Source organism: Hibiscus syriacus, unplaced genomic scaffold, assembly GCF_006381635.1.
Source record: "Hibiscus syriacus cultivar Baekdansim isolate YM2019G1 unplaced genomic scaffold, ASM638163v2 tig00002193_pilon, whole genome shotgun sequence".
In the NCBI taxonomy this organism is placed as follows: domain Eukaryota; kingdom Viridiplantae; phylum Streptophyta; class Magnoliopsida; order Malvales; family Malvaceae; genus Hibiscus; species Hibiscus syriacus.
Window position 1 is genome coordinate 2316009 of NW_024061914.1, and position 8602 is coordinate 2324610.

Here is an 8602-nt window from a genome sequence, read left to right on the forward strand (position 1 = left end):
ACTGATGGGCTGAACCGACAAAATTTGGTGCTTTATGTCTTTGCTCTATAACTGTTTCCCAACAATGAGCAAAGAGGGGTAGCTTTTTTACCCAAAAAAAGTAAAAGGGATAAAATCCCTTAATATTCGGGGCATTGAATGCTCCGACTATTGCCCCTATCGCACTATACCCATCAACCGCCTGCTATTCCTACACACGCTGCCACCAAACCAACAACTACACCAACCAAATCAGCAAGAAAATTACTAGAATCGATTGCTCAACTTTTAAAATTTATTAATAACTAATATTTTCTAAAAATACTTAAGGTTTAATAGTTTAGAAAAATTAGGTTGTTAATTAGCCCCCAACTTAAGAAATTATCAATTTAAGTCCTTAAGCTCATATTCTTTTAGAACTCAATATTTTAGAACTTAACCTTTTTAGTCCCCAAATTTCGATTAGACTTTTAATATTGATATAATTAAATAGATTAAATAGAGCTTTTATTTTTAGTTAGATTTTCTTTAAATTTAGGGAATAATACGAGTTAGCCATCGCCTAAATGCTCGAGGAACCATCTCGATTATTTGATTCGATAATTTATTAAAATAAAATAGGGTTAATATTAGAACTACACATATAGTTTTGAGCCTTTACGTTCTTTAACTTTCATAATTTGACACTTTAAGCTCGAAATAACCTTTATTTACTTTTAGTTTAATTAAGATAAATAAAATTTTGTTTGATCACATTTTATTTTTAATTCTAAGGCATTGTTCACTGATTAACGAATTAATGGTATATCTCCCGCAATCATGCACCGGGGGTGACTACTGGTAATTCCCGAAATAAGTCGACATCCTTTTCAAAACTACATCATGATTTTTAAAATTAAGGCAATTTCCGATTATTAGGCACAATAGCTTATCATCCGCGTTTATGGTAGGGGGCCAATGTTTTCGGCTTTAACAAACGAATACCCTTTTTAACCTTTCTCTATCCATAATGGTTTTTAAATTAAATAAAGATTGAACTCAAAATTTTCGATTTTAAATACATGGTAATCAACTAGGTACCAAATTTCCGGCGCTTGTGGGGGTGTTAATCCTTCCCCACGCGTAACTGACTCTCAAACTCGATTTCTGGATTTTCTCAGACCTTAAAACTTGGTATTTTGATAAAAAAAAACAAAATGTTTTATTAAAATCACCCGGTTTTTATGGTGTTCCAATCGCACCTTAAATGATTGGTGACGACTCCTCACATTTTGAAACACATTTCAAAGAGAAAACCCTCGAGTCGATATCGGTCTTTCCCCGCCCGAGCAAAAATTGGTGTTGACTCATTATTATGTCAAGTATTTGACCCGTTAATTATCATTAAAAATGATTATCTAACATGTGTTGTGTTTATACTTTTTATTTTGCATAAAATAAAAATATTGTTTTAAAAAATATTTTTTAACTCCTCCACCGTCCCCTTCCCTCCAAGACATAAATTATCCCACCTCATCCAATTCATTTCCAGTATGAAGCACCCACTATTTACCATTAAATTTAGAAGTTTCCCCAATTTAAATTATTTTTGTCCATCGTTCAACAAGCGAAAAAGCAGTCGTCATCCTGAATACATGAATCATATATTGTTCATAATAAATTTAGGGTTTATAATTTAGAGGTGTGAGTTGTAGAATTACTTAGGCAGCTTGTTATTTGTAATTTCTCTTAGTTTAGATTGTATTAACCCTATCTCTAATTTAAATTTCAAATATTTTATATAGTTGTTAGGTTTCTTAGCATGGTAAAAATCTGGGTTGATGTCTATAAAAGATCAACTTGTAGACTTTAATAAAATGAAGAAACAATGTAAAAACAAACATGTTTTTTAGTTTCCACATGGTATATGTAATACTCAAAATTTTGGTTGGTGACCAAAGTATAAATTTCAAAATTGTTTAGGGACCAAAATGGTAATTTTAACAAAAAAGTATTTTATCATGAGAATGAATAGTTTACCTCCAAGAATGACGTTTTTGTGTTACTCATATTTTTTGTATGGAATTTATGTTAAACACTACAAAGCGTTAAAGTCCGAGAAAATTTTTGGATAATCAGATTGAATAAAAAATATGAGATATTTTGTTAGATGATAGACCAAGGGAAAAAATGTTATTTCCATGCTTTAAAATAATAAGGTTTAATACGGACCATTGGTTTTAGCTTGATTTTCCATGTCAATTATAAATCATTTGATGAAAGTGGTTAGATTGTAATTTTGAGATTTTTCAAGGGTAAAGTTTGTGAATACAAACTACTTGAACTAATTATAGCCCTTGGATGAAGATTTTGGCATGTGGCAAGATGATGAGCATTGGATTTTAAGGGTAAAGTGATCATTTTATAAGAAAATGAATTTTAAATTCATTCATGTTATAAAGATGATAAATGAACTAAAATGGAAGGAAAAGAAAATTTAAGAATTTTCTCTCCGAATCTTGCTGCTGCCCTGGGTTCTTTGGAACACAAAGATGCATTGTAAATTTTATATTCCAAGCTTTTTAAGTTGGAATTGAGGTTTAAACATGAAATCCAATTTTGTTATTTTTTGAATTTTCTTCAATTTCATACTATTAATTCAAGGTTTTGGTTTGTATTTGCTATGGAATTTGATGAAATAAAGTTTAGGGTTTATGGATTAAATTGGATTAAGGTTTGATTTTCAAGGATTAATTGTTTATATAGCTTTTTCATGCTTGAATCAAGACGAGTTTCGATGATAACACTTCATATACAAGGTTAGGCCATGATGAAGAAAATTTGGGGAAATATTATTCAATTTTTTTTAGGTTTATCATGAAGGATTAAATGTTGTACAAGCTTTAGAATGCTGTTTGAAACACGAATTCAAGTGTTTCCACAATATGGTATATTAATCTATTAGGGTTTTCAAATAGGGGTTTAAAGTTTTGGTGAAATAGAAGTGTTCATGTTGTTCACAATCATCTAAGCTAGTTTCATTTTGATGGTAAAATTATTAAATTTGGAATTGAAATGTGAAAACCCCAAATTTAGTCATTGAAGCCCTAAGAGAGAGAAAATAAGGTATTAGTGAAATTTTTTTATTCAAGGTTAATTTGAAGTGTATGAATTGTAATTAGTTTTGCTTGAGCATCGAAAGAATTTTCAGAGAATTTTTTATATTTGTACATATCGTTAAAATAGATTCTAACATGTGTCTTTGATTTTAGTTGTTGTGTAACTGATGTGTGTGAACCATCCAATTTCAACCAAGGTGAAGTGATTAATAAAGGAAATGATGAGATCTCTTATAAAGCTTTCGGCCATACTACATTTTGGTTAATGTTTAAAGTGACGAGGTGAGTGCATTTTTTGGGTGTATTTATGTTAAATCTAAATATTGTCTTGCAATGAGCCAATGAATGACTTACTATGGTAAGAAGTGATAGTTGAATATTATGTGACTTTTTAATTAATTCATTTAAGTTAAATATTTATTAGAAGACTAATAGAATTAGTGAATAAACTAAATATGCAAAAAAATGAATTCTTCCTAGATTTTATGATCTTGAGAATAGATTTATAAAATCACCAGAAATTCAATAAAAATGATTAGAAGATGATTCTTATATCGTTGTATTCTTATGTAAATCTAGTTTCTTTTAAAACAAACAGATATTGATTTTTAAGTGTATACTATAAGATATGAGTAATTGATCAATGATAGGTCAGAAAATAAGGCAATAAATTCTACGTAAAATAGATTATATAAGTTGGATTAGAAAATTATCCATAAATTGTATAGGCTAAACTAAAAATAGTTCTTTATATGTTTAGATTCTTAATCGAATATAGTTTCTAGTAAATAATCGGAATAGAATTCTAGTGTATCAATTAATACAAATAATAAATCTTTAAGGGTTGTGTAAGTTGCCATAATAGGAAAATGAGTGGTAAATTATGTATTTTATGTTATGTTACTTTAAAAGCTTCAGATGATCCAACTCTATTATGTTTTTGACTTGTATAAAAAGTGTTAAAGTGAGTAAAATACATACATAACATGATACATGGATGTTTTATACATCATTAGAAAGACTTGCGATGAGTCTACCTTGATTATATTTGCATGATATTTATGTCATTTATCATCTATTTGACATGTCCCAAATGTGTCAAAAGTTAAATATAAATGCATGTATAACTAGTTTAAATATAATGTTTATGATTAATGTTTTTTCGGGTATGAACTGCCCAATGTTGAATTATGTTGATATACATTTTCCATGGATGAAATAAATATAGACTGTATGCCCAAGTATGTCATTGATGGACAATGGTATAGTTGGCATGCTATAGAGTCTAACAACAAGCTACATATTTGATTTAGCACTATAGCGTATATAAAAGACAGTGCATGTTGTGGGCACAACCTTATGTGTATTATTACTTCGGTGCATATTTTGACTCCTATAGCCAGGGTTCTCATAAAAACTTATATTTGGGATATGGGTTATTGAATAATAAATGATAAACTAGTGATCAAGCTTATGAGCTTTGGAATGAATGGAAAGTATGTTAGTAAGAAATTTTATATGTGGTTTATATCATGTTAATATATGCTAACATGATTGAAATGCAAACAAAGTGATTATAATGCATTGAGTATTGTTATTTAATATATTTATGTGTTGTATTGCATCAAGTATTAATATAATTGCCTCATTAAGTGTATACTTAACATGCGATGGTTTTCAAGCGTAAGTAAAGAGTAAAGATCAGAGTAGGGAGTGTTGGGCATCTTATTTATCGAGAAGAACGCTTACAGTATCAGTAATGATAAAAATTTGAACTTTTAGTTGACATGTATATGTTATTAGTATTTGGTATAAACTTTGCTCATATATAGATTGAAATAAGTTTTAAAGAGTTTTTAGGCAGTTATAATGGTCACACTTTATAATTATGAACTACTAGGTTATTTTTTAAAAATGGACTTAGTTTGAATATCAAACAAATAGAAAGATATTTTATGCAGTTAAATGAATTATGATTTATTGTTTAGCAATAATAGTTTGAAATAAATAATTTTTAATAGATTTTCACTAAAGGAAGTTTTGTTTCATGTGACATCTATGACTAGTGTTTAGTGAAGGATACGGGAAGAATGTGTTACATTTATTGGTATCAAAGCTATAAATTTAGTCGGTTCTAAGACTAAACCAAGTATATTTTTGTTGTAAAATGTATGCATGCCACTAGGATGTCAATATTATTGATATGGTGTTTATATGATTAATATCACTCTTTACTAACATAAGTTGATAAGTGTTTGTATTAGATGTTTAAGAGAGAGGAAATCCATTAGAATCAATCTCAAGTTAAATATTAATGACTAACCCTTTAGGCCGAAGCATGAGGATGATTATTACTTTTTATAAATTACCTGTTAAAGATTCAAGGAGTTGAGTTTCCAACGAACTTGGTGGAATTACCTTTTGAAGAATTTGAGAGCAATTTTTTGTATGGATTGGTTATATACCTATCAAGCCATGGTAGATTGTCGCATAAAGCAATTGATTTCGAAATACTTGAAAGGTTCTGTGATTATAGTGATTTGTGAAAGGGTAAATCCATTATCTAATGTGATTTCAGCGGTAACTACTACGACGTTATTATTACAAGGTTGTCAAGCTTTCTTACTTAATGTGGTGGCTACTAAAGCCTTACAAGTTAAGTTGGAAGACATCACAATTTTCTAAGAGTATCCAGATGTGTTTCCAAATGATTTGTCTGGATTACTTCTAGATCGATAGGTGGAATTTAAAATAGAGGTGCTACAAGGTACTGCGCCTATATCTATGGCCTCGTATAGAATGGCTCCTACCACGCTCAAAGAAACAATAGAATAGTTACAATAACTATTCAATTAGGGTTTATAAGATCGAGCATGTCACCTTGAAGATCACCAGTAATGTTGTAACAAAAAAAAGATGAGTCTATACGTTAATGCATAGACAATCGTTAGTTGAATAAAATGATAATAATGAATAAGTCTCCTCTCCCAAGGATTGGTGATCTTTTATCAGCTAAAAGGTGCATTAGCGTTTCTAAGATTGATTTTTGATCATGATATCAACAGTTAATAATTAACGAAGAAGATATTCATAAGATAACTTTTAGGACTCGATATGGACACTATGAGTTTTTAGTGATGCCTTTTGGGTTACTAAATGCTCCTACGACATTTATTGATCTGATGAATAGAGTATTTCAGTCATACTTGTAACAACTTATGGTGGTGTTCATCATTGATATTATGGTCTATTCTAAGACTAAGGAAGAATAATATGCACATATTTGTATTGTTCTTCAAGCTCTTCTAGAAACAAATTATATGCTAAGCTATTAAAGTTCACACTTCTGGTTTTCTGAAGTAGCTTTTCTTGGTCATTTATTATCAACAGAGGTAATAAGTGTGGATCCCAATAATGTACAACCTATAGTTGAATGGAATACTCTAAAGAATGTTTCTGAGGTCCGGAGTTTCTTGGGACTTGTCGGTTATTATTGAAGGTTCATAAAAAATTTCTCAATGATCACATCTCCACTTCCAAAGTTATCACGAAAAATTGTACCATTTATTTGAACCAATATGTGCCAAGAAAGCTTTGAGACACTAAAGAAGATATTAACAGTGGTCCACGTACTAGTACAAATAGAATCCATAAAAGAGTATAAAATCTATAGTGACACCACTCATAATGGTTTGGGATGCATACTAATGGAAGAAGGAAAATTTTCTAACTTTTGCTTCAAGACAAATTAAGAGGAATAAAAGAAATTATCCTACTCATGACTTGGAATTGGCAGCAGCCGTGTTTGCTTTGAAATTATGAAGTCATTACTTTTATGGTGAACGATGCTATATTTATACTGATCATAAAAGTTGGACATATTTGTTAACTCAAAAGGAGCTTAATCCGAGGTAGTGAAGATGGATAGAACTTCTCAAAGATTATGATGTTGTTATAGATTACCATTTAAAGAAAGCTAATGTTTTGGTTGATGCACTAAGTTGGAAGATATTCTCTCATTTCAGAGTATTGATTGCATAGTTCTCTATGAGAGAGGATGGTCTATTGGTTTTCAAATTAAGTTGAAACCAACCTTGTTAGATTAAATTAAAGATCGTCAGTCAAATGATGAAAAGTTCTTGTCAAGAATGGGAAAAAAGGGTGAAACTAAAGTCTTAAATGTTAAGAGCGATGAATTCTTATTTTATCAAGAAATAGTTGAATACTAGATGATGATGAATAGAAGCGAAAGCTTCATACAAAGGTAAATTGTAGTCCTTTGACTATACATTCAGGAGGAAGTAAGATGTATCAAGACTTAAAGAGTTGATATTAGTGGATTCTCATGAAAAGAGTTATGACTGGTTTGTTTCTATGTGTTTAACCTACTGATCGTTTGTAAATGTATATGCCAAGGCAAGAATTTCTGTGCAAGTATACACAATTGAATCAAGTAATATAGGGTAATTGAGTTATCGTCTCCTCAGGGATTGGTCGATTCTTTTTAAGCTTCACCACAAACAGAACTAGTTGTCACAAGCTAATTCCTACAGTTTTGTCAAACTAGAAAACTATTAGTAATAAATCAAGAAAATATTATAAAGTATGACTGCAGAAAAGTTTGGTCGAGACAAAATAAATATGCAAACTATTGAATTGAAATAAAGCAAAGATAAGCGTTGATTCAAATATATTCAAAACAACCACACATATTCAGACTTTTCACAGAGCACTCATGCTAATCTTTTGTTATGACAATCAATTATTCTAAGTCCAGAATGAATTGTTATGACATGCTTAAGCTGCCCGAAAGGATTACTGAGTATTCTTATTCGGTTGTTATGGCAATACTACACAGTGTTAACTACAACCCTTAGTTTGTCAGACTGTTATTATTGCAATACCTCTTAATGTAAACTATAATCGTTGTCTATCCTACTCTAGCGTCTATCCCTTTTATTCGATTAAAACCCTCTCCTTATCTCTAAGGTAGATAAGTTAGATCATCACCATCCCGAATCCATTCCATTGTTCACGTAGATCTATCTTAATTCTCTTGAATCTAAGAATTAATATCTAGACAACTGGTAATCTCTCGATGCTCTTATAGTGTTAAGACGTGTTTCACCAAGACCCCAGGCAATCTCTCAAAGCTCTTATAGTGTCAAGGCAAAATATTTAAACAATGAACAAAACAGTCATGAGCAAAATCATAATTCATCATTCATAAAGCAGAAAATAATTGTTTAGGCAAAACAAAGATTAACACCAAGTAAGACAGTTCATGGTGTTATCAAAAAGCAACCAAATTATCATCGTTTTAATACAACCCCAAACAACGAAAAGAAATTAAGAACAAAGGAATAACGACTCCCAAAACCGGGGGCTCTATCTTGACATCTCTGATCAACATTGCGCCTGTCCTGGAGGCCAGCCTCTCTTAAGCCCTGACCGCCGCTCTACTATAGCCTAGCTATGGAGGACACCAAGGACGATCAGTTAGAAAATGGTGGGTAAGCACTGTA